This window comes from Heteronotia binoei, chromosome 10 (genome assembly GCF_032191835.1).
Source record: "Heteronotia binoei isolate CCM8104 ecotype False Entrance Well chromosome 10, APGP_CSIRO_Hbin_v1, whole genome shotgun sequence".
Lineage (NCBI taxonomy): Eukaryota > Metazoa > Chordata > Lepidosauria > Squamata > Gekkonidae > Heteronotia > Heteronotia binoei.
Genome location: NC_083232.1, coordinates 10471056 through 10482294, shown reverse-complemented (window position 1 = coordinate 10482294; position 11239 = coordinate 10471056).

The window sequence follows — 11239 nt, the reverse complement described above, 5'->3', positions numbered from 1 at the left end:
TCCAGCATCTTTTCTCACACAGTGGCCAACCGGTTCTTCGGAAGGGCGAACAAGCCTAGGGTTTGGTGTAGTGGTTAAGTGCATGGACTCTTATCTGGGAGAGCCGGGTTTGATTCCCCACTCCTCCACATACACCTGCTGATGTGCCCTTGGATCAGCCCCAAGTTCTCTCAAGGCGGTTCTGCTGAAGAGCAGTTCTGGGAGAGCTCTCTCGGTCCCACCCACCTCACTGGGTGTCTGTTGCAGGGAGGGGAAGGGAAAGGAGATTGTAAGCCACTCTGCGAAGGGCGGAATTAAATCCAACCGCCTCCTCCTCTTCTTTTTCCTTCTCCTCCTCCTCCTCGTCTTCTCCTCCTTCTTGGCTTACGTGTGTGGCTGGGAAATACTTGGAGACTTTGGGGGTGGAGCCTCGGGAAGGTGGGGTTTGGGGAGAGGAGGGGAGGGGCCTCAGCATGGTATAATGTTCTAGACTCCACCCTCCAGAGCCACCATTTTCTCCAGGGGAACTGACCTTTAGTGTCTGGAGACCAGTCGTAATCGCGGGAGATCTCCAGGCCTCACAGGGAGATGGAAGTCAAAACACCAGCTGTGACAAAATAACAAGGAGCAGAGATATAAGAACGTCAATGACCCTTTTATACAAATGGGAAAAAGGAAAGGAAAGGTCCCCTGCGCAAGCGCCAGTCGTTTCCGACGTTGCTTTCACAATGGGGAGGGACGGTGGCTCAGTGGTAGAGCATCTGCTTGGGAAGCAGAAGGTCCCAGGTTCAATCCCTGGCATCTCCAAAAAAAAAGGTCCAGGCAAATAGGTGTGAAAAACCTCAGCTTGAGACCCTGGAGAGCCGCTGCCGGTCTGAGTAGACAAGACTGACTTTGATGGACCGAGGGTCTGATTCAGTATAAGGCAGCTTCATATGTTCATATATGTTCAATGTTTTCACGGCAGACTTTTTACAGAGCGGTTTGCCCTTGCCTCCCCCAGTCATCTACGCTTCCCCCCCCCAGCAAGCTGGGGACTCATTTGACCGACCTCGGAAGGAGGGAAGGCTGAGTCAACCTCGAGCCGGCTACTTGAAAACCCAGCTTCCGCCGGGGATCGAACTCAGGTCATGAGCAGACCTTAGGACTGCAGTACTGCAGCTTTAACACTCTGCACCACGGGGCTCTTTTGACATATCCTCAAATAGAAAATGACATCACAAAGTCCATACAAAAGTCCATTAATTTTCCATAATACTGTACTCAGACAGAAATCTCAAGGAATCTCAAGGTCCGTTCCATGCACTCTTGAATTTTGCAATACTTATCCTGTAAAGTGCGTGCACAGTCCAAATTAGCAATCAAGTCCAGTTCACATTTCCAAGATGTTGCAAAGTCCCTGTTTGCTTATTTATCCCCAATAAAGCAGGGGCCCGGAGGAAAAGTAGATGCTGCAGGAAAACATAGTTTAATAAGAAATTAAAACTTTTCTTTGTTCTCAAGATCACTAAGGAAAGCGCTATTTCATAGGTATTAAGGCAGGTTCTCCCTGCATCACTGTGGGTGAATCAGTTCTGAAGACAGTCCAGCAGTTCAGCTACCTGGGGTGCATCATCTCCTCAGATGCCAAGATCGACAAGGAGATTGACAACAGGCTGGCAAAGGCAAATCGTGCATTTGGCCGACTGCACAAAAGAGTGTGGAGCAACAAGCATCTGAAAAAAGGCACAAAGATCAATGTTTACAAAGCGGTTGTGATGACAACCCTCATCTACGGCTCCGAATCGTGGGTTTTATACCGTCATCACCTGCGACTCCTTGAGCGCTTTCATCAGCGCTGCCTTCGCACCATCCTCAACATCCACTGGAGTGACTTTGTGACCAACACTGAAGTCCTCAAGAGGGCGGAGGTTACAAGCATCGAAGCACTGCTGTTGAAGACGCAGCTGCGCTGGGCAGGGCATATTTCTAGGATGGAAAACCACCGCCTTCCCAAGATTGCTCTGTATGGCGAACTTTCCACCGGCCATCGAAATAGAGGGGCACCAAAGAAGAGATACAAGGACTCCTTGAAGAAATCCCTTGGCACCTGTCGCATCAACCATCACCAGTGGCCTGACCTAGCCTCAGATCGCAAAGCATGGAGGCACACCATCCACCAGGCTGTCTCTTTCTTTGAGAACGCACGCATAGCTGGTCTTGAGGACAAAAGGAGATTGAGGAAGAATCGCACTGCTACAGCACCAACCCCAAATCAGACTTTTCCCTGCAGCCACTGTGGCCGGATCTGCCTGTCCCGCATTGGTCTTGTCAGCCACCAGCGAGCCTGCAGCAGACGTGGACTACTGCACCCTTCTTAAATCTTCGTTCGCGAAGTCAAGCCGAGAGAGAGAGAGAAGGCAGGTTCTCTGACTAGAGTTAGTACAATACGCTCTATAATTAGAATTAGTGCAACTATGTTTAGCACTCTGTGCATGCTCTAGAGCAAACCTGAATCTACATTCTACAATAGCAAATGGGAAACCTGAAAGTCAAAATCCAAAGCAAATATGGGAAATACTTAGAGATTTGGTGGGTGGAGCCTTGAGGAGGGCGGGGCTTGCAGAAGGAAGGGGCTTCATAGGGTGTAATGCCATAGAGTCCATAACAGGGGTGGCCAGACTTGCTTAATGTAAGAGCCACATAGAATAAATGTTAGATGTTTGAGAGCCGCAAAACAGGAAGGAAGGAAGGCTAATAGATGGGGGAGGTTGAGATGGAAAGAAAGCAACTTTAAATGTATTCTCCATGCTGCTAGCTGGCTTGACTTGCAGAAATGATTTAAAGAGTCAAATGCTTTTTCCAAGCCAGCCAACAGGGCAGTGGGGGCTTCAAGAACATAAGAGAAGCCATGTTGGATCAGGCCAATGGCCCATCCAGTCCAAGACTCCGTGTCACATAAGAACATAAGAGAAGCCATGTTGGATCAGGCCAGTGGCCCATCCAGTCCAACACTCTGTGTCACATAAGAACATAAGAGAAGCCATGTTGGATCAGGCCAATGGCCCATCAGTCCAACACTCTGTGTCACAGAAGAACGTAAGAGAAGCCATGTTGGATCAGGCCAATGGCCCATCCAGTCCAACACCCTGTGTCACATAAGAACATAAGAGAAGCCATGTTGGATCAGGCCAATGGCCCATCAGTCCAACACTCTGTGTCACATAAGAACATAAGAGAAGCCATGTTGGATCAGGCCAATGGCCCATCCAGTCCAACACTCTGTGTCACACAGTGGCCAAAATATATATACACTGTCGCTAATAGCCACTGATGGACCTCTGCTCCATATTTTTATCCAATCCCCTCTTGAAGGTGGCTATGCTTGTAGCCGCCACCACCTCCTGTGGCAGTGAATTCCACATGTTAATCCCCCTTTGGGTGAAGATGGACTTCCTTTTATCCGTTTTAACCTGTCTGCTCAGCAATTTCATCGAATGCCCACGAGTTCTTGTATTGTGAGAAAGGGAGAAAAGGACTTTTTTCTCTACTTTCTCCATCCCAGGCATCATCTTGTCAACCTCTCTCATATCACCCCACAGTCGACGTTGAAGCTAGATGCCTTTAAACTAGAGCCACACAATATGTGTGAAAGAACCACATGTGGCTCCCGAGCCGCAGTTTGGGCATCCCTGGTCTGTAATATAGCAAGCTCAACTCATGGAAGAGGCGAGTTGGTAGCAAACATCAGCTTTTTATTAGATACAGCCTTAGGTAGGCTGCACTTGAAGACTGAAGAACTGGGCCAATGGGGCCAGCTACATATAACTCAGGGTTCCTGCGCAAGCACGCTATTGGGTCATTCAAACCAGCAGGGGGACCGTGATTGGTGCAGGGCAGCAGGGATTTGGATCCTGCCGCCCATTGTTCCCAAGTCCCCAAGCTCCATTCGAATGGCTCCAATGTGAACATAGGAACATATGAAGCTGCCTTCTACTGAATCAGACCCTCGGTCCATCAAAGTCAGTATTGTCTTTTCAGACTGGCAGCGGCTCTCCAGGGCCTCAAGATGAGGTTTTTCATGCCTATTTGCCTGGACCCTTTTTTTAGTTGGAGATGCTGGGGATTGAACCTGGGACCTTCTGCTTACCAAGCAGATACTCTACCACTGAGCCACAGCCCCATTCATGGCTCTCCAGGGTCTCAAGCTGAGGTTATTCACGTCTATTTGCCTGGACCCTTTTTTTAGTAGAGATGCTGGGGATTGAACCTGGGATCTTCTGCTTCGCAAGCAGATGCTCTACCACTGAGCCACTGTCCCTCCCCAAAACATATGAACATTTGAAGCTGCCTTCTACTGAATCAGACCCTTGGTCCATCAAAGTCAGTCTTGTCTACTCAGCCTAGCAGCGGCTCTCCAGGGTCTCAAGCTGAGGTTTTTCACGCCTATTTGCCTGGGCCCTTTTTTGGAGATGCCGGGGATTGAACCTGGGACCTTCTGCTTACCGAGAAGATGCTCTACCACTGAGCCACAGCCCCATTCATGGCTCTCCAGGGTCTCAAGCTGAGGTTTTTCACGCCTATTTGCCTGGACCCTTTTTAGTTGGAGATGCCAGGGACTGAGCCTGGGACCTTCTGCTTCCCAAGCAGATGCTTTTCCACCGAGCCACAGCCCCATTCATGGCTCTCCAGGGTCTCAAGCTGAGGTTATTCATGCCTACTTGCCTGGACCCTTTTTTAGTGGAGATGCCAGGGACTGAACCTGGGACCTTCTGCTTCCCAAGCAGATGCTCTACCACTGAGCCACCGTCTTTCCCCAAAACATATGAACATATGAAGCTGCCGTCTACTGAATCAGACCCTTGGTCCATCAAAGTCAGTCTTGTCTACTCAGCCTAGCAGCGGCTCTCCAGGGTCTCAAGCTGAGGTTTTTCACGCCTATTTGCCTGGACCCTTTTTTGGAGATGCCGGGGATTGAACCTGGGACCTTCTGCTTCCCAAGTAGATGCTCTACCACTGAGCCACCATCCCCCTGCCAGGCAGGAACACCCATTTCAGTCTTCACTTGAGTCCACATACGCAACTGAGTCCACCTTCCAAGGCAGGAGAACCGATTTCTGTCTCCTGGAGATCTTCAGCCGCTGCCGCTTCTCCTTTCAGAAATGCTCACTTCTGCAGCATCCAGGACAGGGCCCGATACAAAGCCGGGTCACGTCTTTTGTGGGAAAGCGCCCATTTGAAAGACTCACCGTTGAATGCATTGTTAGTGTCTGTATGAGCTGTGTCGACGTTCTGATTGTGACTGTGTGTGGAGGGTGGGTGGGAATCTTTCTACATATTTATATTATGTTATTTCATACAGAGAGGAGACGGCTGAGAAGTGATAGGATCACCATCTTCAAATCCTTGAAGGGCTGTCCTATAGAGGATGGTGTGGAATTGTTTTCTGTGACCCCGGAAGGTAGGACCAGAACCATAGGGTTGAAATTAAATCAAAAGAGTTTTCGGCTCAACATTAGGAAGAACTTCCTGACTGTTAGAGCGGTTTCTCAGTGGAACAGGCTTCCTCGGGAGGTGGTGGGCTCTCCTTCCTTGGAGGTTTTGAAACAGAGGCTAGATGGCCATCTGACAGCAATGAAGATCCTGTGAATTGAGGGGGGGGGGAAGTGTTTGTGAGTTTCCTGCATTGTGCAGAGGTTTGGACTAGATGACCCTGGAGGTCCCTTCCAACTCTATGATTCTAGGATTCTATGATTAGGAAGAACTTCCTGACCATTAGAGTGGTTCCTCAGTGGAACAGGCTTCCTCGGGAGGTGGTGAGCTCTCCTTCCTTGGAGTTTTTTAAACAGAGGCTAGATGGCCATCTGACAGCAATGAAGATCCTGTGAATTTAGGGGGAGGTATCTGTGTGTTTCCTGCATTGTGCAGGGGGTTGGACTAGACAACCCTGGAGGTCCTTCCAATTCTATGTTTCTATGATTCCTGACTGTTAGAGTGGTTTCTCAGTGGAACAGGCTTCCTCCTCAGGAGGTGGTGGGCTCTCCTGCCTTGGAGGTTTTTCAACAGAGGCTAGAGGGCCATCTGACAGCGATGAAGATCCTGTGAATTTAGGGGGAGGTGTTTGTGAGTTTCCTGCATTGTGCAGGGGGGTTGGACTGGATGACCCTGGAGGTCCCTTCCAACTCTATGATTCTATATTTTCTATATCAGGGGTGGCCAAACTTACTTGATGTAAGAGCCACATAGAACAGACGCCAGATGTTTGAGAGCTGCATGACAGGAACATCAGATTTTTTTCAATTTAATTTTTAGATTTATACTCTGCCCTATCCTGCAAGCGGGCTCATGTTGAGAGCCAGAAGGAAGGAAGGGAATAGATGGGAAGGTGGAAAGAAAGCAACTTTAACTTTAAATGCATTTCCCAAGCTGCTGGCTAGTTGGCTTGACTTAAAGAGACAAATGCTTTCTCCAAGCCAGCTTACAGGGTGATGGGGCTTTGAGAGCCGCACACTACGTGTGAAAGAGCCACACGTGGCTCCCGAGCCGCAGTTTGGCCACCCCTGTTCTATATATTTCTTTCTCTTTAGTTCTCCGTCCTTTAAAATTAAATCAAACCGTTGAAAATTAGAAAGACTCACCTGTCTGTGAGTGTCTTTCCTTCCTCTGAGATTCATTAGGCTAATTCCTGATAATTGAAGAATTACAGACCCAGCACGTGTCATGTTTCCACCCCCCCCCCTCCATTGATCAAACCTTTTAGAGGCAGCGCGATATATTGACTTTTCGAAGATGCTCCTCTCTTGCAGCAATTAACAGACGCTCAGGACCTCCCTGATGCATTCCCGGCTTCCGGCTCACACAAAGCACTTTCAGAGGACTTTTTAAAGGGAGAAAAAAGATGCTGTCTTTTCAAAGGAAGCCTACCAGTTTCGAACATGGCACTCTAACTGAGGGAACGATCCGCGTGGAAGAAAATCTAAACTTGTAGAGCAGGGGTGGCCAAACATGCTTAATGTAAAAGCCGCATAGAATAAACATCAGGTGTTTTAAGAGCTGCAAGACAGACAGGAAGGAAGGAGGGAGGGAGGGAGGAAAATAGATAGAGGGAGGAGGGAGGGAGGGAGATGTGGAAAGAAAGCAACTTTAGCTTTAAACGCATCTGCCAGGCCTCTGGATGGCTCGGAGAAGTGATTTGAAGAGAGAAATGCCTTCTCCAAACCAGCCAACAGGGCAATGGGGGCTTTGAGAGGCACACAATGGGTGTTTTCGCACTCACCTTAATCAGCAGCGACCCCCTCTTCACCGCGCAGGATCTGCGCGGATTTCGCACTAATTGCCGCGGAGCACCCGGAAGAGCCGGAAAGTCCCGGCGCTTTTGCGGCGCAAACGGAAACCGCCAAAACCCAGTTTCTGTTTGCGCCGCAAAAGCGCCGGGACTTTCCAGCTTTTCCGGGTGCTCCGCGGCAATTAGTGCAAAATCTGCGCAGATCCTGCGCGGTGAAGAGGGGCGTCGCTGCTGATTAAGGTGAGTGTGAAAATGCCCAATATGTGTGAAAGAGCCACATGTGGCTCCTGAGCTGTGGTTTGCCCCCCCCCCCCCCCCCCGTGGAAGAGGAACCTGGACTAAATTATGACAAAACGGCATGAAAAATTCATGATGCTCCACTCCATTTAGCACTGGGGGCTTTGGGGAATATCCTGAGAAGGTTGGCATGTCCTAGGTACTGCTGAAGAAGAAGAAGAAGAAGAAGAAGAAGAAGAAGAAGAAGAAGAAGAAGAAGAAGAAGATATTGGATTTATATCCCGCCCTCCACTCCGAAGAGTCTCAGAGCGGCTCACAATCTCCTTTACCTTCCTCCCTCCTCCCCACAACAGACACCCTGTGAGGTAGATGAAGATATTGGATTTATATCCCACCCTCCACTCCAAAGAGTCTCAGAGTGGCTCACAACCTCCTTTACCTTCCTCCCCCACAACAGACACCCTGTTAGGTGGGTGGGGCTGGAGAGGGCTCTCCCAGCAGCTGCCCTTTCAAGGACAACCTCTGCCAGAGCTATGGCTGACCCAAGGCCATTCCAGCAGGTGCAAGGGGAGGAGTGGGGAATCAAACCCGGTTCTCCCAGATAAGAGTCCACACAATTAACTGCTACACCAAACTGGCTCTCTATTAGAGCTCGGGCTGACCCAAGGCCATTCTAGCAGGTGCAAGTGGAGGAGGGGGGAATCAAACCCGGTTCTCCCAGATAAGACTCCGCACACTTAACCACTATACCAAACTGGCTCTCCACTACACCAAACTGGCTTTAGACAATACTAGGCGTTTACCAGCATGTAAATGAGAGCCAGTTTGCTCTAGTGGTTAAGAGTGCGGACTCTAATCTGAGAGAACCGGGTTTGATTCCTCAGTCTATTCTACAACAGAGTTGGAAGGGACTTCCAGAGTCGTCTAGTCCAACCCCATGCAGAACATTCACAAATGCCTCCCCCTAAATTCACGGGATCCACATTGAATGCCATAGACTCCATCTTCCAAAACTTAAGAAGAAGAAGATATTGGATTTATATCCCGCCCTCCACTCCGAATCTCAGACTCTCAGAGCGGTTCACAATCTCTTTTATCTTCTCCCCCCACAACAAACACCCTGTGAGATTAGGGGGGCTGAGAGAGAGAGAAGCTGCCCTTTCAGGGACAACCTCTGCCAGAGCTATGGCTGACCCAAGGCCATTCCAGCAGGTGCAAGTGGAAGAGTGAGGAATCAAACCCGGTTCTCCCAGATAAGAGTCTGTGCACTTAACCACTACATCAAACTGGCTCCAAACTGGCTTAGAGCAGGGGTGGCCAACGGTAGCTCTCCAGATGTTTTTTGCCAACAACTCCCATCAGCCCCAGCCAGCATGGCTGATGGCTGGGGCTGATGGCAGTTATAGGCAAAAAACATCTGGAGAGCTACCGCTGGCCACCCCTGGCTTAGAGGGAACACTGGTTGTAACCCCTGGAGATTTCCAGGTATCACCTGGAGTTTGGTAACCCTAGCAAGCAGTACTTTCCCTCCTTCCAGGGATGAAGAAGAAGAAGAAGAAGAATTGCAGATTTTTACCCCGCCCTTCTCTCTGAATCAGAGACTCAGAGCGGCTTACAATCTCCTGTATCTTCTCCCCCCACAACAGTCACCCTGTGAGGTGGGTGGGGCTGAGAGGGCTCTCACAGCAGCTGCCCTTTCAAGGACAACCTCTGCCAGAGCTATGGCTGACCCAAGGCCATTCCAGCAGGTGCAAGTGGAGGAGTGGGGAATCAAACCCGGTTCTCCCAGATAAGAGTCCACACACTTAACCACTACACCAAACTGGATGATACTATCTTTCTTTTCTCTGCCATTTTGACCTGAAAAATCCTGTTTTGATTTGTCTTCTCTCAGCAACAAACTGAACCAATGAGTCCTTATTCCCCCACCGTTATTTCACTCCTAGAGCTGTATGATTCTCGCTCAACGTATGCAGTTTCTAAACATTATTTTTGTACCAATGGCTTAAAAGGATGCAGAAACAGCTTTACAGGTGTCCTGGAAGAAGCAAACGGCTTCCAGTTGATATCTGCTTTGTGTCTAAACGTCTTAGAGAAAACCCACTGGAAAAGTATGAGTTCATCAGGGTTCCCCCCCCCCCACCCCAAGCAATTATTTCGTTCTACTTTTAGAAAGCAGTGGAAATTCTGAGTTCAGTTTATTATATTTCTCATGGTTAAAAATCATTGGAACCCTTCCTTTGCTAAATAGTACCATAATGCCTCGATAAATTGGTCTATTGCTTTTTTGTACCCTGCTCACCAGGTTTTGCACGAACAGAGGCAGCTGCTACCAGAAGAAGAAGATGACGATGACGACTGCAGATTTATACCCTGCCCTCCTCTCTGAATCAGAGTCTCAGAGCAGCTTACAATCTCCTATATCTTCTACCCCCCCCCACAACAGACACCCTGTGAGGTGGGTGGGGCTGGAGAGGGCTCTCACAGCAGCTGCCCTTTCAAGGACAACCTCTGCCAGAGCTATGGCTGACCCAAGGCCATTCCAGCAGCTGCAAGTGGAGGAGTGGGGAATCAAACCCGGTTCTCCCAGATAAGAGTCTGCACACTTAACCACTATGGCTGACACAAGGCCATTTCAGCAGCTTCAAGTGGAGGAGTGGGGAATCAAACCCGGTTCTCCCAGATAAAAGTCTGCACACTTAACCACTATGGCTGACCCAAGGCCATTCCAGCAGCTGCAAGTGGAGGAGTGAGGAATCAAACCTGGTTCTCCCAGATAAGAGTCCTCACATTTAACCACTACACCAAACTGGCTCTCGCAAAGAAAATGAAGATGAAGACAAAGAAGACAGCAGATTTGTACCCTGCCCTTCTCTCTGAATCAAAGTCTCAGAGCGGCTTGTAATCTCCTATATCTTCTCCCCCAACAACAGAAACTCTGTGATGTGGGTGGGGCTGAGAGGGCTCTCCCAGAAGCTGCCCTTTCAAGGACAACTCCTACGAGAGCTATGGCTAACCCAAGGCCATTCCAGCAGGTGGATGTTGAGGAGTGGGGAATCAAACCCGGTTCTCCCAGACAAGAGTCCTCACACTTAACCACTATGCCAAACTGACTCTCACGAAGAAGAAGAGGAAGAAGAGGAGGAGGATTTATTCAAGTGTACCTTTGAAGGCAAGGTGTGTGGAATGAGTAGGCAAAGAACCAGAAGAGACTTCCTGAAGGCCTCTCCGTGATCAGAGAGCCAGTTTCGTGTAGTGGTTAAGTGTGCGGACTCTTATCTGGGAGAACTGGGTTTGATTCCCCACTCCTCCACCTGCATGTGCTAGCATGGCCTTGGGTCAGCCCATAGCTCTGGCAGAGGTTGTCCTTGAAAGAGCAGCTGTTGTGAGAGTCCTCTCAGCCCCACCCACCTCACAGGATGTCTGTTGTGGGGGAGGAAGGTAAAGGAGATTGTGAGCCGCTCTGAGACTCTTCGGAGTGGAGGGCGGGATATAAATCCAATATCTTCATCTACCTCACAGGGTGTCTGTTGTGGGGGAAGAAGGTAAAGGAGATTGTGAGCTGCTCTGAGACTCTTTGGAGTGGAGGGCGGGATATAAATCCAATATCTTCTTCTTCACCTCTAGAAACAAGATGCTGGATGAGATGAACTCTCTGTCTGATTCATCGGTGGCTTTCTCTTCCTAACTGATAACCTAGTCCATGGTAGACCTTTACCTGTGGCCCACCCATTTTTTCAGATCATTTGAGGACAGCCT